This window comes from Mustelus asterias, chromosome 24 (genome assembly GCF_964213995.1).
Source record: "Mustelus asterias chromosome 24, sMusAst1.hap1.1, whole genome shotgun sequence".
Taxonomy (NCBI): Eukaryota; Metazoa; Chordata; class Chondrichthyes; order Carcharhiniformes; family Triakidae; genus Mustelus; species Mustelus asterias.
In genome coordinates this window covers 25960097-25982882 of record NC_135824.1, presented here as the reverse complement: position 1 = coordinate 25982882, position 22786 = coordinate 25960097, and the positions used below count along the sequence as shown (strand labels likewise).

The window sequence follows — 22786 nt, the reverse complement described above, 5'->3', positions numbered from 1 at the left end:
CCCCTCACTAGCCCAGCCTGTCCCTCGCTAGCCCAGCCTGTCCCTCGCTAGCCCAGCCTGTCCTTCACTAGCCTAGCCTGTCCCCTCACTAGCCCAGCTAGCCTCCATACTAGCCCAGTTTGCCCCTTACTAGCCCCCTCACTAGCCCAGCTAGCCTCCATACTAGCCCAGTTTGCCCCTCACTAACCCAGCCAACCCATTCACGATGGACTCTCAGTCCCCAGGAGCCACAGCGCATGCGCCGCCTCTCACCCGCACATGCTGCCCAGGTCCCGCCCACCGCCGCCTGCCATTGGCCGGTTGGGCGGTGACTGGCAGCTGACCCCGGCCGCTGATAGGCCGGTGGGTCCGTCAATCAGGGATGGGGCTCCGCCCAGCAGGGTAGGGTGCGAGGCGCTGTTGTTGGTGCTGGGCCGCGGGCTGGCGGAGAGGGCAAGTGACGGGACTGAGTGAGTGAGGGGGCGAGGCCGGGAGAGGAGTAAGGGAGGCCGGCGGGTGTGTGAGGCGGGGCTAGGCCCAGCCGGCCGCATTCAGACCGGCTGCTCGATGTGAAGGAGGCGGCGAGGGAACCCCCTGAGCTCCGGGATGGGCCGCTGTGCCTGAGCTCGGATGGAGGGCTGGAGTGTGGTGAGTAAGAGCTGCTGCCCTCACCATTCCCTCACCCCCTCTCACTGATGATGGGCTGAGGGATTAATTTACTGGGGGAGGGATTGATGTCGCCTGTACTTTGGATGTGATTTATTATTGTCACCTGCATTGGGACACAGTGAAAAGTATTGTTTCTTGTGCCATTATACAGACAAAGCATACCGTTCATAGAGTACGTAGGGGAGAAGGAAAGGAGAGTGTGCAGAATGTAGTGTTACAACATCTTGGGGTGTAGGGAAGGTAGGTCCATTCAAAAGTCAGCAGGGAAGAAGCTGTTCTTGAGTCGGTTGGTATGTGAGCTCAGACTTTTCTATCTTTTTCCCGATGGAAGAGAGAATAAAAGCAAAATACTGCGGGTGCTGGAATCCGAAACTAAAGCAGAAAATGCTGGAAAATCTCAGCAGGTTTGAGCATCTGTGGAGAAAGATTAGAGCCAACATTTTGAATCTAGATGACCCTTCGTCAGAGCTCTGATTTGACGAGGGGTCATTTGGACTCCGTATGTTAGCTGCTTTCTCGCCTTATAGATGCTGCCAGACATAGAACATAGAACAGTACAGGCCCTTCGGCCCTTGATGTTGTGCCGAGCTTTGTCCGAAACCAAGATCAAGCTATCCCACTCCCTATCATTCTGGTGTGCTCCATGTGCCTATCCAATAACCACTTGAAAGTTCCTAAAGTGTCCGACCTGCTGAGATTTTCCAGCATTTTCTCGTGATTTCAGTGGCTGGTTTGCGTGATGGACTGGGCTTCGTTCACGACCCTTTGTAGTTTCTTGTGGTCTTGGACAGAGCAGGAGCCATACCAAGCCGTGATACATCCAGAAAGTTACCCCCTCTGCTCCCCAGCCGCTAAACATTTGGGTGAGGTTGCCTCAGAGTTTTTGGCCTGGACACCCGAGGCTTCAAACAGCACAAGATGTGTGGGAAGGTGGAAAATACACCATTCAGCATCTTCTAGAGAAGGAGGGTTTGATTGTGTATATATTGTGTGCTATACAGACAAAGCATACCGTTCATAGTATATCATATATATTCACTCAGTACCTTATTGAAAGAGGCAGGGTTTGATAGAACCCAAATTATATAAACATCACTCAGAATCTTCTAGAGAGAGGGAAGCAGGGTTTGTTTGTATAGCCCAAATGATATATATTCACTCTGCATCTGAAGGGATAGAGCCCAAATTATATATACATCACTCAGTATCTATAGAGAGAGGCAGGGTTTGATAGAGAAAACCCAAACTATATTTACATCTCTCAATATCTAGAGAGAGAATGAGGCAGATTTGATAGTATATCCCAAATTATATATACATCACTCAGCATGTTCTAGACAGAGGGAGGCAGGGTTTGATAATATAGCCCAAATTGTATATACATCACTCAGTATCTTATAGAGAGAGGGAGGCAGAGTTTGATGGTCATAGCCCAAATAAAGTATGTTTGTGTTGCAAGACTGTTGGTAGATGACACTGTATTTTTCGTTGCAAGGATTGTTCCTCGATGCATGCAGCAGTTCCGCACAACCGTAGGATTCAGTGGTTCACGGGCTCCGAAGACTGCCCCTTCTGTGGCCTTGTGGAGACCGTGGACCATGTCTATGTTTTGTGTCTTAGGCTGCACTCCCTTTTTGTTTTCCTAAAGAACCTTTTATTGATATTCTGTTTGCACTTCAGTCCCACGCTCCTGATCTACGGACACCCGGTGCGGAGAGGGGAGGGTCGGGATGGCGACCTCCTCGTGAACCTGCTCCTGGGCCTGGCGAAACGCGCCATTTACCGGTCCAGGCAGCGGGCGATCGAGGGGGCCGTCCATCCTGACTGTCTGCCCCACTACCGCGGCCGGGTGTCGGGTGTCCCTGCCGGGTGTCCCTGGAGAGGGAGCATGCGGTGTCCATGGGCACGGTTGATGCCTTCCGCGCCCGTTGGGCACCGCAGGGGTTGGGGTGCGTTATTGACCCTGACAATCACATTTTAATTTGATGTTTTTAAGTTTCCTTTGTACTTTGATTTCTGTTCGGGCCGTTCCCCCCTCCTTTTGGGGAGCTGCCCCTTTTGCTTTGTCCTGACTTAATCTGAGTTTGTTTATTTGGTTTGTCCTAAAAAGAGGTCAGTTGGGCCATTTAAGAGGAACAAACCCTTCACCCCCACCAATGGCAGTTCTGGGTCAAAGCTCTAGAATTCCCTCTGTAAAGCACCCTGCTTCCCCTTTCAAAACTCCCACTTTCAAAAATCAAGCGGGTGTTGAATTTGCATAAAAACTGGAGTAAATCCTGTTGGTTTTTTCAGTGGGAGTTTAAAAATGAATCTCCCACACTCTGCACTGCAGAATGCCTCAGCATAAATCCAATTACATTTAAATTATATTAAAATTAGAGCATCTCTAATGTGGCACCACGCCTATTTCCGGCGTGGAGCTGACAGCGCCAGAAATCTGGCACTGGGAGACGCAGATTGCGCTAATCGGGCACTGCTTGAATCTCTTGGCCTGCTGCGCGAAAACATCAGCGCAGCAGGATGGGAGAATTGCCGCTTCCCCCAAGTCTTTGGAAACCTAGCCTAATGTCGCCTACCTCTTCAAGGTCGGTGTCAATTTTTGTATGATTGCACTCCCGAAATGTTTTACAATGTTAGAGATGGTTTAATAAAGGCAAGTTGTTTTTATCACAAAAGCCTGATAATATTGACCCTGAGTTGGGGAAAGTGTTCGTTTAAGACAGAGGCATCGAGGCCATGATTATCACGGAATAGGTTAATGTTTTAAATGGTTCCTACAGTGGTCATGACGTGGAGATGCCGGCATTGGACTGGGGTAAGCACAGTAAGAAGTCTCACAACACCAGGTTAAAGTCCAACAGGTTTATTTGGCAGCAGTAGCTTTCGGAGTCTCAGGCTCCTTCATCAGGTGAGTCACTTGAGGTTGAGGTTTATTGTCTCATCTGAAATGCGGCACTACTGTTAGACTAGGTTTTGTGCTGAAGTCTCTGAAAAAAGGCTTGTACCCACAATGTTTGACTTGTAAGTGTGATCACTAAGCTAATGCTGACGTGCACAGTTTTGCAAAAATTGTTGTCATGAAAGGCTGGTGTTTCAGAAGAGGTGCCAGCTTAAGGGAAAGTGAGTTTGTCAGCTTTCATTAAGTTGTCTCAGAAATCAAGCTTATAATTTTAAAAATCACATACATGTGTGAATATCTGACAGCACAATTCATTTCAAGTGCTAGCTTGATGTGTAGCGTATGTGGTGTCACTAATGAGTGCATTGTGCTTGATAATGGAATGCTCTGATGAAATACAAAGCACCCTGGCTTTTCAGCTCCTCTAATGAAATAGGAAGGTTTTTACAGATTGATTAGCCTGTTGAGATTTCTTTGTCAGTGTGTATCTGCACCATTTGTGTGTGCTCAGTCAGGTGATCTCAGTTGGGGCAAAAGTTGGACTGTTTGATTAGGGCTAATGAGGGACAATTCGATGGACTTGGCACCCGATTTGTTGTTGAGTGTCTCCTGGTGGAAGAATGTGGACGTAGGGAACATAGAATCCTACAGTACAGAAGGAGGCCATTCGGCCCATGCACCGACCACAATCCCACCCAGGCCCTATTCACTTGCAAGTTAAGTTGGCACTTGGGTGAGGCATCAAGAAGACTATTCACACTTATAAAACTGTACCCCAAATTGGCATTCGAGTTTGGAGAGAAGGAAAGAAAGTCAAGTTACTTCTATGTGATTCAAGAGTTAAATAATATTAGTCATGTTTTCAATAAATAGACTTGCAAGTGTTTAAGGTGCTGAATTTAATGAAAAGTGTTTCATTGCTTATCGATTGGTTAGTCATATTGGGAGTCATTTTTTTCTTGTTTTGAACAGACCTTTAATGGGTGTTAGATTTCATAAAGTGTTATGTAACCACAATTAAACTTGGTGAAATCAGGAAATGGATATGAAGTGAAATATTTGACACTTCATATAATTATGAGTGGCACAGTGGTTAGCACTGCCATTACACAGCGCCAGGGACCTGGGTTTAATTCTGGCCTTCGGTGCTACTCTGAAGTTTGCACTTTTTCCTCCTGTCTGGGTGTGTTTTCTCCGGTTGCTCCAGTTTCTCCCCCAGTCCAAAGATGTGCAGATTAGGTGGATTGCCCATGCTAAATGCATGGGGTTATTGGCATAGGGCAGGGAGGTGGTGGGCCTGGTGATGCTCTTTCGGAGTGTCGGTGCAGACTCAATGGGCCAAATGACCTCTTCCTGCACTAGGGATTCTATTATCTGCTCGGTTGCATGTTTCAACATAGCATGCAAACTTCTCAAACGTTTTTGGGTGGGGGGAGTCAGAGACATGGGTAAGGATTTCTGGCATTAGTAGTGAAAATATGCATGAAGAGTTCTCACCCAATACAGTTAATGAATGGAAAACAACAGAAATATCGAAATGAATTTGGGGCAGAAGGAAGAATTCAGAACAGCTTCTTCATGACCTATATTAAAAGCGGCAGCAGACCCTGTACAAAGGCTGCATTTTAATTTGTCTTCATTAGAACAGTAGCCACATATCTGCAAAATTGTAAAGTCAAAACAATTTGCACATTCAGAAACATTTTCATATACAGAAAAGATCTGACCAAGGTACTGTGGTCTGCTGCAAAGGAACAGCGCTCGTTGTTCGTCTTGCTGATAATTCCACTAAATTTTGAGCAGATACTTGCTCTATTCTAGGGTCTGACCCAACACTGCGTCCTCTGCAGGGCATCTATGGCATATGTGAACAAACCAAGAAACGACTAAGCTCTTCAGCCGATCAGATTAAGAACTCTCACTGAGACGAGAAGGAAGAATAAATTGGATCTAAATCAAGTACAGAAAGTACAGATTGGGCAAGACAGGTGGGCAGGAGAGACAAAGATGATGGATAGAAATACGTAAAAACAAAATCTCCAGTATTAATTCTGAAGGAATGAGACTCCACATTTGTAAAATTATTTTTTTTCCGGGCCAGAGAAATTGTTTGGCAGTAATTATCATTTATCACACCATTAAAAATTATTTTACTCCTAATTCCTGACCCCTTAACTTTTTCTGGCATCTTTAATGCAATCTGGTGGACAAGTACCCCACCTTCAAGCCATTGCATCAATTTCAGTATCTGCAAGATTAATACAGTCCAACCTGTGGAGGAGCAGGATATGTGTGACAGTGACTTCCAGATTTCTGCAACAATTGCATGTGTGGAGATGCCGGATGTTGTTGTCTAATTTCCTCTTGTTATAACGGTGAACACTGATAAGTTCACCATTATTATCTCTAGTAAATTCTGGGCTTATTTGTTGAACTTATGTATGCAACATTTTTTTTGAAAGTGAAAGAAATCATTAAAACATAAATAGGAGGCGGAATAGACTCTGAACCTGCTCCGGTATTTATGAGATCATGTCTGATCTTTTACCTTAACTTCACCTTTCCTCCTTATCTCAATTGCCCTTGACTCTCTCAATATCCAAGTGTTGAAAAATCGAATTGTATTGGGTTTTGTGAGATGATATTTGTAGTTGGTGCATTTAGGAAAGGGAAAGGTTGGAAGAAAGAAATCCAGTTGTGCAAATGTAAAAATAGATAAATTCACCAGTTTTGTGTTTTACACTAGTGCAGTAACTGGACATTTTCAACCCTGATCCAAATAGTATCAAATAATCAGAGTAAGATTACTTTGCGCATCTTTGAATACAATAAACCAGTTGTAATAACTGTGCACAAGTATCTTCATTTAATATCAGTGAAATCCTTCTCTTATGTCACAGGAAAATGCAGAGTGTCAGTCACAATGGTGACAATGAGAGTCAGCACGTGCAGAGTTTAAATTAAAAACCCTCTTTGCAGTTCTGTTTTACAATGAGAAGAATAGTAGCATTCAAGGTACAGTAGTACTGTTCTCTGATAAGCTTCAGTGTAATTCTGAGCTTCCTGAAACTCCTCTAACTTACAAAATAATTTAGAAAAAGTAAAATCAGTATAAAGTATCAGCAGAGGAATTTCTGGCCTATTGGGTGAGTTCTGCGTCAGTTTCCTTTAGTAAGTTCAGACTCTAATATAAGCCTCAGTAAATGTGCCTGCATAAGGGGAGAGTGGCCAGTGGACATTTTCTTTATTTTTGGTAAAGCCAGCTTGTTTAGAACATAAAGAAACTACACCAGGCAATGTTTTTGTCTGGTGTTCGTAACCTGCATTGTTTCCGCTAATCCCCGTGCGAGTCAGATATAGATGAGGTTTTTTTTAAGCTACATAACCTCCTTCACAAGCAGCTTGATGTCTACCTCGGCAGCTAGATTTCACTTTGTAGCCCCCAGCTTACTGACACCTCTTGTCTGCTCCAACTGAGCTTGTGAAAGAACCAAAACCTTTGTACATGATTTTGGCTTTTAAAAGAATGATCTAGAAGGAGAGTGCAATTTTGGAACATGATTTTAGGTGATAAAATTTACATTGGGTATTGGGAAAACAAGGGAATGAATGTTATTTTCAGTGGAGCTGCCCAGCAGCTTGTGTGAAAAGCACCTTGGTAATTTAGATGCAGAGACCAGGCAACTTAAACAAGATGTTACTTCCAGATAGCATGTTAGCCTTGTTCTAGTTCTATACTGTTATACCGTAATCATGGCTCAACAAGGAAAATTTGAACCCGTTCTGCTGGCTTTCATGAATCTGTAGGCTTCGAGAACAAAGTTCTATTCACTTATTGAATTAAAACCTATATATTATACTCACTGTTGTAACCTTTGTAGACATTTAATTATGTGTCTCCTTGTACATGTGTGTTATCGTGCAGGTTGGTGTCTGCCACTGTTGAATTAACTTGAAATGTGGTTTGATGGTGTTGGGAACACATTGGTATAGGTTACTTATCATGTTCAGTGGGGTAGCACTCATTCAGTAGTTTAAGTTTTCAAGTTTATTTATTGGTCTCACAAGTAGGCTTACATTAACATTGCAGTGAAGTTATTGTGAAAATCCCCTAGTTGCCTCTGGCGTCTAAAATCCCCTAATCCCCTCTGGCGGCTGTTCGGGTACGCTGAGGGAGAATCTTGCATGGCCAATACACCTAACCAGCACGTGTCTCAGACTATGGGAGGGAACCTGAAGAAAACCCACGCACACACGGGGAGAATGTGCAGATTTTGCACAGCCAGTGACCCAAGCCGGAATTGAACCCATTTCCAGGTCTCTGGATCTGTGGGGCAGCAGTGCTTGCCACTGTGCCACCGTGCCGCCCAGTACTAATTTCCAATTATTTTTGCTGTAAAAAGTAGTGTCAGTATCTACATTCAGAGAGTTAAGTCATTTTTTCTTCATGAGATTTAGGTTCAGTATTTAATATGTGTGACTGGATTTGGTGTAAGTTTTTATTCTGATAACATTCAGGGTAGATACTTTGGCCTTGAATTTCCTCGTGGCTTAGGGAGTAAAATGGATGTAAGAGACCTAATGGGGCTGACAATCATGTGAGACTCAAACTCTTGGTTTCTTCAAAAAAGGAGCCAACGTTAATTTCAACTGGTGCCCAGATTGAAATTTCCATCCTTCCCATACGAGGTCTAAAACACCATAAGGAGACCGGTTCAGTGAGACCGTTTGTCGGAACAGGATTCCAAGTGCTCCTATTCCCTTTGCATGCACAGATCTTGCAACAAAGCTGACATACAGATCTGGGTAGGCAGAAATAGGGCCCACTGAGGGCTTCAGGCTTGAGTCATGGCCTGAAAGACATCCAAAATTGTGCCAAATAAGCTCTTATCACAGGTCCTCTTACAATGAAGAGTAATTACAACAGTCATTTATCATTGGGGCTTATCAGTGGGGATCCTAAGTACTTACGCTGCACTACGTGTTACTCCATTTGCATCTAACAGAAACCCAAGGTCAATTTCCCCATTAAAGTTCACTTGTACACAGCCAAATTTATCAGTGCATTGTTTTGCATGTAGATGTATTGTTTATCACAAAACAAGGCCTGTGCAATTGCAGACCTGAGTATATTGCCTCGGATGTACCCAAACATAACACACGCAACTGCCAGAATTACCGTAGCTATCAATGTTTATATAAATTGACTTTTGTTGCCTTTCAAAAATAGGGGTCAACTTATATACCGAGTATAAATGTGAACTGCTGGCATGAGTGGTTGCCATCATTGTTGTTTGCCATGCTTGATCACGTGTGGGCATGTCTTAAACTTTTGCTTATCTTTGCAACACATCCCATATTGCCTGCTTGATCCCATACACCCAATTATAAAGTGTAAAAGATCTATTTGTGGGGTAAAAAATTTAGACTGATTTTTAATGTGAGTACAGCATCGCGGGCTGAAAAGTGGGAGGGTCAATTTATATGCTGCATTTAAATGTAAAAATATGATTTTGAGGCTGAAGAAATGGAGTCACCTTTATATGTCAGGTTGATTTAGATGCTGAAATCTACCGTATTTTAATTTTGATAATCCCAAACGCACGTTGGCCTAGTGGTATTATCATTAGACTGTTAATCCAGAAACTCAGCTAATGTTCTGGGGACCAGGATTCAAATCCCACCATGGCAGATGGTGGAATTTGAATTCCAAAAAAAAAAATCTGGAATTAGAATCTACTGATGACCATAAACCATTGTCAATTGTCGGAAAAACCCATCTGGTTCACTAATGTCCTTTTAAAAAAGGAAATCTGTCCTTGCCTGGTCTGGCCACATGTGACTCCAGAGCCCCAGCAATGTGGTTGACTTTCAACTGCCCTCTGAACAAGGGCAACTAGGGGTGGGCAATAAATGCTGGCCGAGCCAGTGATGCCCATGTCCTGATGAATGAATAAAAAAACTACTGTGGTCAGGAAGTGGAGATTAGCAGCACAGCAGGATTCCTGCTCTGTTGCAAATATGTTTGATTTGATTTATTATTGTCACATGTATTAACATACAGTGAAAAGTATTGCTTCTTGCGCTATACAGACAAAAACATACCATTCATAGAGAAGGGAAGGAGAGAGTGCAGAATGTAGTGTTACAGTCATAGCTAGGGTGTAGAGAAAGATCAACTTAATGCGAGGTAGGTCCATTCAAAGGTCTGATGGCAACAGGGAGGTTGGTACGTGACCTCAGACTTTTGTATCTTTTTCCCGAAGGAAGAAGGTGAAAGAGAGTATGTCCGGGGTACATGGGGTCCTTAATTATGCTGGCTGCTTTGTCGAGGCAACGGGAAGTGGAGACAGAGTCAATGGATGGGAGACTGATTTGTGTGATGGATTGGGCTACATTCACGACCTTTTGTAGTTCCTTGCGGTCCTGGGCTGAGCAGGAGCCATACCAAGCTGTGATGCATCCAGAAAGAATGCTTTCAATAGTGCCTCTGTAAAAGTTGGTGAGAGTCATAGCTGACATGCCAGATTTCCTTTGTCTTCTGAGAAAGTAGAGGCGTTGGTGGGCTTTCTTTACTATAGCGTCTGCATGGGGGGACCAGGACAGGTTGTTGGTGATTTGGACACCTAAAAACTTGAAGTTTTCGACCATTTTTACTAGAGGCAAGTATTTCAACACACAAACATGCCAAAAGGTAGTGGCAATAGGCAAATGATATATTTACAAGTGTTATGAATTCAATTCATTGTGTCTTTGGGTGCTAAATTTGCAGTCTTGCAGAGATTGCAACATTTAAGCTACCGAATGTACCAATGTTTGTTACATTGGATCCTGCCTATTAACAAGAATGGGACCCTTTGGGAGTGTTTTGATAGATTACCAGATCAGTTCAAGGGTTAGTGACCAACACTTCGTGAGGCGGTGGGCTACAATATCCTGGATTCCCAACGTCAAATGAAGTTCCAATGTAAGGGTTTACCCCGGCAGTTGTCCAGAAGGCTAACTTTCCCTCGACTATTGGGCTGGGAACCATCTGACAAAGCAATTTAAATAGCTATCTGGATGATTCTGCCACTTTTACACTCATAGTTATTCTGAAAGGAAAAAAGTTCAGAGTAACTATTTTAAACATACAGGCTGAGTCCCTTATGGTACGTTCCCGATTCCCCGAGGGACTGCTTGACCAAGCATTCCCTCCACCCACCCTCAGCCCGACTAGTCCTGACCCCACACCATCCCAAATGACTCTCTCTAACCCCCCCCCCCCACATGTCTGAACCCCCACATCCCATTCATAATCCTTAAAAACTTGTATTCTCCCTTTCAAGGGACATTTAAACCTTCCTGTGTTACGGCAGTTAGTTCTGTAAAAAAAGGGGCGTCATGAAGGCAGAAGGGACAGAAAAGGTCGCAGTTGAGTTAAAGAAAGGGAGCAGACTTTAAGTTTAAAAAGTGCTATTGGGGCACCTGTGGTATTCTGCTTGACATTGATCTGAAAGTGGAATCGAGTGTGTTTGAGAATCCATGGAGAAGGAATCTCGCTACGCAAGATTGAAACCTTGTGAGGTGGACCATTGTTAAAACCATCCAAGTGGGAGTGACCTTTGGAGAGAATTCCAAGGAGATATCTTTGAAGTTGAAGCTGGGAATGCTTTGTGAGACAGCGTTTCAACAAGCTTGTTTGACTTGGTGTTTAGTATCGTCTGGGTGGGTTGTTGAGAAATCCACGGTCTCTGTTTTGGTTGCATTTGTCATTTAATCTGTTGTGTGGTGTGTTTGACCATACTTCGTCTGTCAATTCACATGCACGTCATACTTCGAATCAGATGCGTATTGTAAATTGCTTTATCTTCCTGCACTTGCGTAGTAAAACTTGTTATTGTTTGTTGAAAACCCGTGAAATCTTGCAGCCTTATTCCAAAGGCATGTGTCCCCAATCTCAACCTTAATCTAATTTAAAAATGTTATTGGTCCCTAACTGGGTCACTTTACCCTTCTCACCTCCCCAATTTTCCCAGGTTTGGACCAAGGATCATAACATGAGATTGTCAGTACAAGTAGCTGTAAAGAGGGAGAGGTCCAATTACATGACTAGTGGAATTGATTTAAATTACAGCCATTCTCAGATATATTGTTTATCATACAGTTCATCATATTCACCTTTTATCTGTCATATTGTTCATCATTGGGGGAAACAGTGGCATTGTGGTATGTCACTGAACTAGTAATCAAAAGACCCAGATAATGCTCTGGGGCCATGCGTTTAAATCCCATTGTGGCAACTGGTGGAATTTCAATCTAAGTTTTAAAAAATGGAATTGAAAGCTTATTTCGGGTAATGGTGATCATGAGACCAATGTTGATTGTCCTGAAAACTCATCTGGTTTGTTAAAGCCCTGTAGGGAGGGAAATCTGCCATCCTTACCTAATCTGGCCTACATGTGACTCCAAACACACGGCAACATGGTGGATTCTTAACTGCCTTCTGAAATGGCCTAGCAAGCCTTCAGTTAAACGACAGTTAGGGATGGACAACAAATGCTGGCCTTGCCATTGAGGCCCACATCCCATGAAAGAATTAAAATAAATACTGTCCCACTACTTTGTACTAATGTATAGTTTCCTGGTCAGACCAGACCAATTCAAGTTGAGCATTGGAGTTTAACACAAAACGATGACTGAATTGTGAAGAATAACTATTAGTTGTCCAAACAATAAGGCCTGCTGGTCAACAGTGCTGCCACGCATGCGGATCTACTAGGAACATAGAAGTTGGCCATTGAACCCAGCTTGTCATTCTGTGGAATCATGGCTGATCCGCATCTCAATTCTATTTACTCATCATTGCTCCATTTTCCTGGGTTCCCTTATCTGTATGTACAGCGATACTATCCCAATGCTGCACCCTGCAGCAGATGTTTTGGTAAGTCGGTGACTCTTAAGTCCTGTAACAAAGATGAGATGATTTGTCTCCTATTTACATTATGTAAATACACACAGGTATATTGTGATATAAATTGCATCATCATGTTTATGGTTTCCTACTTGTACAACTTCTGTTACTTTTCTTCATTCTGGTGACAATATGTTAATCTCACTCATTGTTTGCATACTTTCACAGCCTGAAGTGTAGTTCGCGCTATTGTATCTAGTTAGCTTCGCAAGTAATTTACTACTGCGGCTGAACAATTCATCAAATAAGAATGTAGGAATTTTACAGTCATGTACTTAACAGCCTATTCCACGCTGAACTCTAGGGCCTAGATTTTTGTGAGTTTGGATTTTTTTTGAAAGATGAAATTTAGCAAGCAGTATTGTCCGAGTTGATTTAGGAGAACCGTATATATTTATTAGTGTCACAAGTAGGCTTACATTAACACTGCAATGAAGTTACTGTGAAAATCCCCTAGTTGCCACTCTCCGGCTCCTGTTTGGGTACACTGAGGGAGAATTTAGCATGGCCAATGCACCTGACCTGCATGTCTTTCGACATACTCCTATTATGGAATAATAGTTCTAAAAGTCTAAATGAGGAGAACAGTTCACAGTCTAATCATCTATTGCGAATAGTGAGTTGATGGTGTTTATTACAGTGGATAGGCTTCAACTGCAATATTGAACTGGGTGATAAAAAGGTTTGTGCAGCATTGCTGCTTCCTGATGCACCTGAACTCACCTGAAGATGTGATGATCACCTGGAGCCTGTGTAATGGAAGCAGATTCAGTAGTAACATTTAAGTGACAATTATATAAGTAATTAGAGGAACAAGAGATTATAGGGAAAGAGCAAGAAAGTGGACTTAGTTGGATAGCTCAAAGAGCTAGCATTGATTTGATGGGTGGAGTGGCCCCATTTTGTGTTCTTTCATTCTATGATTTTAGTTTTGATCTTTAACAATCTCAGTCCACAAAGATTGCAAGTCAGAATAAGGGTAAAGTGCCCTAGATTCTGCCTCAATTTTACAGTTCTCCCCAGTTTATCCTATACACAGCATTTTCCCCATGCCACGCTCTTACATTCCACCCGGAGCCAGTCTGTGTGTGTGCGCATGCCCCTCTGTGTAAATGAGTCTTACATTGAGCAAATGCTCAAATCCAGCTCCCCCAACCGATGTTACCAAAGATGGTTCACTCAATCTGACAACTGAATATTCACTACATTTCAGCAGACCTATGCTGCCATTGCTTTCTGAACCTACTGTTTACTTATACTTGTGGTTTGGAGTGCAGCTGGCCGATGGAAATAGATGACTCAGTTCACCACACTCTTACATTGCCATTCATGAGCTTCCCAACTACACTAGCATCTTCCTTCATTTCTTGTACCGTCAATCCTTCCCTTCTCAATATTATCCAGTGTTTGAGTAGTAGGCCGTGTTTTGGTGTGGAATTTTTCTTCTTGGAATTTTAGTTGCAACTATCTAAATTAATCTCCCAGAGCATGAAGAGATTTTCTGTCTGGCGTCTTCTTGGCAGAATTGATCCCAGAGACAAGAAGTAAAGCAGCTGGATGTTTGGAATTTTGGTTGTGTTCCCAGCATCCAGTGTGATTAATTATGAAGGTTATTTATAAATAGACCAGCAACATGCAGCGTGAAGTAAATCCCTGACATGTAAACATTCTGGTTCTAAAGGTCAATGTGCAAAACCACAAATCCAATGAGTTTCTGACCTATCAAACTATAGCTTCCCGTACTAAATAACTGACTTCCCCGCCCCTATTTACAGTGCTGTACTAAATGGTCCAATTTCAATTGGCAGAATGGTAAAATAGTTGGAGCGATATTACTGTCTCCTGAGATACCAAAACCCACCTGAAGATGTATCATCTCTTTCAGACAGGTTGAACTGTCAGTCTGCCAGAACAGATTAGCAACGCAGTTTTCCACTTGCTGACCTGTGTAGACCTTCATTGAACAAGGCTGAAGGATGAGAAAATAAGTCACAACAGTGCACCAATCAGGGAACTTTATAGTCAAGGATGAGTACGTTTGCCATGGTTATATGATGCCTTTCAGACAAACAGAATGAGGAATTCTGCTCTGGATCTGGTGGTTTGGGTTACTATGTAGCTAAGGTTGGATCTCGGTGATTTAAATCATTTTGGTCTTTCCACCATAATCCATTAAAGCTGAATAAATGTGGTGGACAATGTTGAATCAACTGTGTAGAGTGCCACTTTGTTAGATCTTTTGGCATGCAAATAAAACAGTTGAAGCCAGGTAACCTGGTTTACTTTCTACCTCATTTGCTTAACTCTGGCAATCGTATAATTAAATGGCACGGAGTCACCTGCAGGCCAAACTATTCGGTGCCAGCTAGCTCCCTTCCCTTCCTTGAAATACATTAATGAATCGGCTGTTTTTAGGACAGTCCAGCAGCTTTTATGGTCTTTCTTTTATCCAGATGCCAACCCACAAGTTCAGCTCCTTTTCTACACCTAACTAAATAAAAATGAGCCTGGACTGTGTGGGGAGTTTGGATTTGCAAGCTTCCTAATTCTCCCTAGCACAGTGAAACTGAGGATAAGCAGATGATGCTACTATTGCAGTGCATGCCATATTGTCCTGATTTGAGTGCCAATTGATTTTTAAAAAAATCTCCTTTACCTGTTTTAATAGTTTAACTGATTTCGTTTCCCTTACAAAAGATTATCTTGGATAAGAGAATTTAATTTAAGATGTGGATAAGGAAATGGAAATCGTATTGATTCTACAAGTGCCAGAATCTCATCTCATTGGGGCTATAAGGATCAAGGGATATGGGGGAAGGCAGGATCAGGGTGTTGAATTTGATGATTGGTCTTGATCATAATGAATGGTGGAGTAGGTCTGAAGGGGCCAAATGGCCGACTCCTATTTTCTATGTATATTTCTGTGCCACATTTGAGTTCTTTTACACTGGCGGATGAAATAATGATACTTACATACACTTGGAATGGCTTGCTTTTTGTTGGTGCATTTAGATTGGAGATAACAGATTTGGAATATTGTGAGCAGTTTTGGACCCCGTACCTAAGGAAGGATGTGCTGGTCTTGGAGAGGGTCCAGAGGAAGTCCACAAGAATGATCCTAGGAATGAAGGGTTTTTCATATGAGGAGCGGTTGAGGAATCTGGGCCTATACTCGATGGAGTTTAGAAAAATAAGGGGGGGGATCTAAATGAAACTTACAGAATACTGAGAGGCCGAGATAGAGTGGACGTGGAGAGGGTGTTTCCACTAGTGGGAGAGACTAGAACCAGAGGGCACAACCTCAGAGTGAAGGGACGCTCCTTTAAAACTGAGATGAAGAGGAATTTCTTCAGCCAGAGGGTGATGAATCTGTGGAACTCATTGTCACAGAAGGCTGTGGAGACCAGGTAATTGAGTGTCTTTAATCCAGAGATAGATAGGTTCTTGATCAATAAGGGGATCAAGGGTTACGGGGAGAAGGCAGGAGGATAGCATTGAGAATCATATCAGACATGATTGAATGGCAGAGAGACTCGAAGGGCCGGATGGCCTAATTCTGCTCCTATATCTTATGGTCTTATATGAGATTGTCAGCTGCTGTTTGTCTTTACCTGTGTGGAACTTAAATTATTTTGCTTAGGGGGTGAGAGTCCAGTTCATGTGTACAGTTCAAGGACTCACCGTCCTGGCTTGGAAATATATCACCGTTCCTTCGCAGTCGCTGGGTCAAAATGCTGGAATTCCCTCCCTAACGGCACTGTGGGTCAACCCACAGAACATGGACAGCAGAGATTCAAGAAGGCAGCTCATCACCACCTTCTTGAGGGGAACTAGGGATGGGCAATAAATGTTGGCCAGCCAGTGACGCCCCATGTCCCACGAATGAATAAAAAACATTTTTAGATGTTAATGCAGTGAGATACCCTTAAACATTGCAATGAATTGCAGAGAGATTTAATAATGGCCGGGAGATTCACGGGACCTGTGCACCCACTGTGTAACTAATTTGAGCACAGTAAGTAGTCTCACAACACCAGGTTAAAGTCCAACAGGTTTATTTGGTAGCACGAGCTTTCGGAGCGCTGCTCCTTCATCAGGTGACTCACCTGATGAAGGGAACGCTCCGAAAGCTCGTGCTACCAAATAAACCTGTTGGACTTTAACCTGGTGTTGTGAGACTACTTACTGCGCCTACCCCAGTCCAATGCCGGCAACTCCACATCATAACTAATTTGACAGTGCTAGAAATACATTGACATCAGGTTGATCAACATCTGTGGCGAGAGGAACTGGCACCCAAAACACAAAGTTGTCCTATTTCATCATAGATACTGACTGATCTGCTCTATGTTTGGGCATTTGCTGTCAGCATGAAGCTGCCCCTTCCAAGGAGTCTTAACACTGCTTTCCTCTGAGGTCCAGAAAAGCACTGGCTCCAGATTTATAACTTCAACATTGATGCAAAATACATGAATGTAAATTTTGATGTTACTTTTACCTAACAGCTAGCTATTCAATATCGATTTGTGGTTAGTTTTGTAAACAATGGTTGAGAAACCAGCAGGTATTAGCAAAAACAATGCTTACAGTTGGTTAGCTGTAGATATTGCAAAGAAATTAGACAAATGGCTGATTAACAGCTAAAACTGAACCAAGGTCCTGCTAGAGTTTACAAAAAATGATTTTAACATTATAGACACCTGGATTACAAGAAACGTTAAACAGGGATGTTAGCAACAGCTCACCCAACATCCAGAATCATAGAATAGAATCATTGAATCCCTACAGTGCAGCAGAGGCCATTCAGCCCATCGAGTCTGCACCAACTCTCTGACAGAGTATCTTATCCAGGCCGTCTCCCCCACCCTCTACCGATAACCACACACACTTCCCATTATCAATCCACTTAACCTGCACACCTTTGGACACTATTATTGGACAAATTAGCATGGCCAATCCACCTAATCTGCAATTGTTTGGACTCTAATCAAATCCACCTGGATTTTCTGTTCATACCAATGTGATTCTTCCAAAAATCCAGGACCTTGGCTAAAGCTTGCATAGGCGATTGCTGCTATCTGCTAGTCATGGAATAAGAGCCACGTTGGAAGTGAAAAATTACCAAGAGGGATATATAATATGAAAACAAAATACGGTAGATGTTGGAAATACACAAAAGGTCACGCATCGTCTGTGAAGAAAGAAACTGAGTTAACGTTCCAAGTCTATGATTTTGCATCAGAGCAGGTGGGAAAACTTAGAAATGTAATAGGTTTTAAGGAAGTGAAAGGGGGGAGGGTGGAAAAAGAACAAAAGGGAAAGGTCAAGTGGAAGACAAAAGAAATTAAATGTCTAAAGGAAGTCAGAATGGTGACCTGCTGCTCATAGCAACTGGAAAACAAGAGTAAAACTAAAACCTGCAAAGAGAAAGGAACCAAAATGGGGGCAGAGTCAGAAATTGCTGAGCTCAGTGCTAAACCCTGAAGGCTGTGAAGTGCCAAATCGAAAGATGAAATTGTGGTGTTTGAGCTTACGTTGAACTTCGTTAGAACACTGCAGGAGGCCGAGGACAAAGGTCAACCTGAGAGCAAGGTGGCAGATTGAAGTGGCAGGAAATCAGAAGCTCAAGGTGATGCTTGCAGACTGAATGAAGCTGTTCTACATAGCAATCACCTAACTGGCACTGGGTTTGTCCAAAGTACAGTGGACTACATTGAGAGTAGTGAGCACTCTATCCTAAATTTAAAGAAGTGCAGGCAAATCACTTTTTGCTCAGAGGGTTTGGGAACTCGGTCAGTGAGGAAGGAGGAGATGAAAGGCAGATGCTGCATCTCCTGTTCTTGCACGGAAATATGTAATGAGAAGGGAAATGGCCTCTTCTGAATGCTGAAGTGGAGAAGGAAAGGATGGGTTTGGTAGTAATGTCTCACAAATGTGACAGAAATGGCAGAGGATGATCTGTTGAGGCTGCGAATGAGGAAGCTGAGGACAAGGGGCAGCCTATCATAGTTTTTGGGAGGGTGAGGGAGGAGTGAGAGCATAAGTATGAGAAATGGGCCAGACACAGTCAAGAGCCCTGTCAACTGTGGTGGAGTGGAATCCTCATTTGAGGAAAAATAAAATCATATCAGAAGTACTGGTATGGAGATTGCATCATCAGATGTGATGGAGACTGAGAACCTGGGAGAATGGAACGGAGTCCTTGCAGGGAGCAGGGTATGGTGAAGTGTAGTCAAGATACTGTGGGATTCAGTGGGCTTATAATGAATAATCATTGATCGCCTTTCCCAGAAATGGAGACCGAGATGTCAGAAGGGAAGAAGAAGTGAACCATGTGGCAATAGAGAGAAGGATGGAAATCTGAGAGAAAGCTGATGAATGTTTCCAGTTCAAAGCAAAAACAGGAAAAGGCATTATTATAGTTGTCTTTGATAGGGTGGATTAGCATTAGAATGAGGAATGTTTCACGTAGCCCAGAAAAAGAGACAGGCATATCTAGGATCCATGCAGGTACCCATAGGAAGAGAGTGGGGTTGAAGAAGAAGTTGTTCAATGTGGGAACAAGTTCAACCAGGCGGAGGAGGGTGGTGGTGGACGGGGACTGGTTGGGCCTTGATTCAGGGAAGAAGCAGAGGGCTCTCAATGTCCAGTTGGAAATAGAGGTGTGTGGAAATCTGCCATCTAGGACAGGAAATGAGACTGAAGGCATCAGAAGTCACTGGTGTAGCTGGGAAGAGACTGACCAAGGGGACAAAAAGCCAGAGTTGAGAAGAAAGAAATCAGTTCAGTGGGTCAGAAACTGGCTAAAATAATAGGCCTACCAGGACAGACAGTTTGTGCATCTTGGGAAGGAGTTGCAGGCTGTCTCTCCAGAGGAAATTAGTTCAGTGATAGAGCTGGGGTCATGGCTTGATGTGGTCGGTTCATGTTCCGGGGGAGGTAGGAGGAAGTGTTGGAGAGTTGGTATTTAGTCTCCGCAAAGTAGCAATAGGTTCACCACGCAACAACCACACCACTCTTATCAGTTGGTTTAATAATAATGTTAGACCCAAAAGAATGGAGTGCAGCAAATTCAGAGGGAGACAGGTTAGGTTGAGTGGGGAGAGTGAAGAAACTGAGATGACTGGTTCTTGATGATAATGTTGAGAGAAAGAAAGGGGAGGGTCCAAGTGGAGGGAGAATACTGGAGATGGTAAAACGGTCTGGTGTGCAGAGTCTTGGCCAAGGATATGGGTATGAAGGCAACAGGAGAAAAACTCAACATCTTTTGTGAGCTCAAAATCTATTGAAATAATCGGAGTAGATGAGGCCTTTGCTAAGGACAAATCATTCTGGGTCAGTGGGGGAAAAGGTCTGTGAAGAGGAGAATAATCAAAGGGGTTTTACTACCTATGAGTTGTTGAAGCTTGCAATCCTTCAACCCTGAATGGAAGGGAAAAAAAAGTTAACATCGGTTTGACAAAGGATGAAGTGAAACTGTACCAGAACAGCTTTAAGGTAAATTCAGTCGATGCTGCTGAAGAGATAGAAACATAGAAAAACTACAGCACAAACAGGCCCTTCGGCCCCACAAGTTGTGCTGAACATATCCCTACCTTCTCGGCCTACCTATAACCAGATGTCCAGAGTGTGCATATGACACACAAAGCATTGAATGTAGATCTCTGGATGTGGCAAGGACAATGATTTGAGTAGCAATGCATGTCTAAGAGATATCTGTAATCTTGGGTTGATTCAAAACAAAGGGTAGAATTTTAATGAGAATCCACATCGAAACAGGTCGAGTCCGGTGTGATAAATGTCCTAAAATACAATTTACCGATTTGAAATACAGTCAAAATCAATACATCGGATTTATAAGAAATGCCATTTTTCATGAAGTACATTTTCTTTTTCTCAAAGCAAAAGTTTTAACTTCTGAATTTGATTTGTTTGGTGATAGGGAGGGCGAAGGAGGAGGTATCATATTCCTGAAATTTGTTTCCAAAGCAGTTTATAAAATCATAGAATCCCTACAGTGCAGAAGGAGGCCATTTGGCCCTTCGAATCTGCACTGACCACAATCCCACCCAGGTCCTGACCCCATGTATTTAACTTCATAATCCCCCTGACACTAAGGGGCAATTTAGCATGGCCAGTGCACCTAACCTGGACATCTTTGGACTGTGGGAGGAAACTGGAGCACCCGGAGGAAACCCACACAGACACAGGGAGAACGTGCAGACTCCACACAGACAGTGACCCAAGCCGGGAATGGGACCTAGGCTCCTGGCGCTGTGAGGCAGGTGCGAACCACTGTGCCACCATACTGGAAAGACTAAATGCCAACTCTCCATCCATTGTACGTGTTGAGCTTGGAGTTCACTGACTGTAGGGTAGGCAAATGCAGCAACTATTTTGTGCACAGCATCATCCCGAAAGCAGAAACAAGACAAATGGTTATGAAATCTGGTGGTGGTTGAGGGAGGAATGTTGGAAAGGACACTGGGAGAGCTTCCGGCTCTTCTCTGAAATGTACTGTGAAATATTTAGCAGCGACATCAACCACTGGAACATGCAACAGGCCTACTTGTTGCATCTTTTGTAGCTTTTTCCTGACGGAAGAAGGTGGAAGAGAGTGTTTCCAGACTGCGTGGGGTCCTTGATTATGCTGGCTGCTTTTCCAAGGCAGCAGGAAGTGTAGACCGAGTCAGTGGATGGGAGGCTGGTTTATGTGATGAACTGGGCTTCGTTCATGGCCCTTTGTAGTTTTTTGCAGTCTTGGACCGAGCAGGAGCCAAACCAAGCTGTGATACAACCAGAAAGAATGCTTTCTAAGATGCATCTGTAAAAGTTGGTGAGAGTCGTAGTGGACATGTAGGACTTGTAGGCCTGCTTGTGTGCCAAATAATAAAAGCAGCATGCAATAGACGGAACTAAGTGATCAGATCTAAGCTCTGTAATCCTGCCACATCCAGCCATGAATGGTGGTGGACATTAAACAACTGGAGGAGGAGGCTTCACAAAAATCCCCATCCTTAATGATGGGGGAAGCCCAGCCATCAGTGCAAAAACAAGGCTCAAGGTTTTGCAGTAATCTTCAGCTAGATGTGCTGATTGATCCATCGCTGCATCCTCCAGAGGTCCCAGCATCACAAATGCCAGTCTTCATGTTATCAAGAAATGGCTGAAGATATGAAATACTGCAAAAGTTATGGGCCCTGACAACATTTCAGCAATAGTACTGAAAGCTTGTTTTCCAGAGCTAGCTGTGCCCTTAACCAAGTTATACCAGTACAGCTACAACACTGGCATCTACCCGACAATGTGGAAAACTGCCTTGGTATGGTTTGTCCATAAAAATACAGGACAAAATTCAATTACCGCCCCATCAGTTTACTCTCGATCATCAGCAAAGTGATAGATCTGCTCACTGACCCTCAGTTTGGCTTCCCCCAGGGTAGTTCAGCTTCTGACCTCATTATAGCCCTAGTCTGAATATGGATAAAGAAGCTCAACTCGAGGTGAGGTGCGAGTGACTCAGCTTGAGAGCATTTGACTGAATGAATGTGGCATCAAGGAGCTTTGGCAAAACTGGAGTCAATAGAAATGGGGGAGAATCCAGCAATGGCAGTCACAGAAGAAGATGCTAATGGTTGTTGGAGAAATGGGATGGGATGTTGGAGGTGCTGAATGAGATGCCAGGTGTTGACCTTATTGGAGATGCACTCACCAAGTGGAGAGTATCCCATTACACTCCTGACATATGCCTTGCAGATGGCAGACAGGCTCTGGGGGAGTCAGGAGGTGAGTGAGATACTCTCCACTTGATGAGTGCATCTCCAATAGGATCAACACCTGGCATCCCACTCAGCACCTCCAACATCCCATTCCTGTACCATTGCCACACAGTGGCAGCTGTACGTACCTTGATGTAATGCAGTAACTCAATCATCTCAGTTCCATAAAAATATAGGAAATAAGACCTGGAGTAGGCCATCCAGCCCTTCGAGCCTGCTCTGCCATTCAATGTGATCTTGGCTGATCCTGTACCTCAACACCATACTCCCATGCTCTCCCAATACCCCTTAACACCTTTAGAGTCTAGAACAGTGCTTCCCAACCTGTGGCCCATGAGGATCCGTGGGGGAAATAAACATCAGCCTTCTCATTAGGTAAGCATTATCTGTTTCCACTAGTAGGTCTATTGTCGGTAAATGCACTGTGACCAGTGCAATGTATTTGAGAGTGTGCGTCATAAACTATTAGAAATAGCTATGTTTTTAATACCTGTTGATCTAGGCTAT

At 43.5% G+C, this 22786-nt stretch overlaps 1 protein-coding gene across 2 annotated transcripts in view; it reads left to right on the top strand.

Moving 5' to 3' along the window:
- The first annotated feature begins 357 nt into the window (after window positions 1-357).
- lysmd4 (LysM, putative peptidoglycan-binding, domain containing 4) overlaps window positions 358-22786 on the top strand; it is a 47814-nt gene continuing 25385 nt past the window's right edge. Inside the window, exon 1 of one of the 2 annotated variants that reach the window (XM_078241505.1) lies at window positions 358-627. The gene's annotated coding sequence lies outside the window, so the exon portion shown is untranslated. The remainder of the gene's footprint in view (window positions 628-22786) is intronic. The other variant, XM_078241506.1, reaches the window with a different exon arrangement.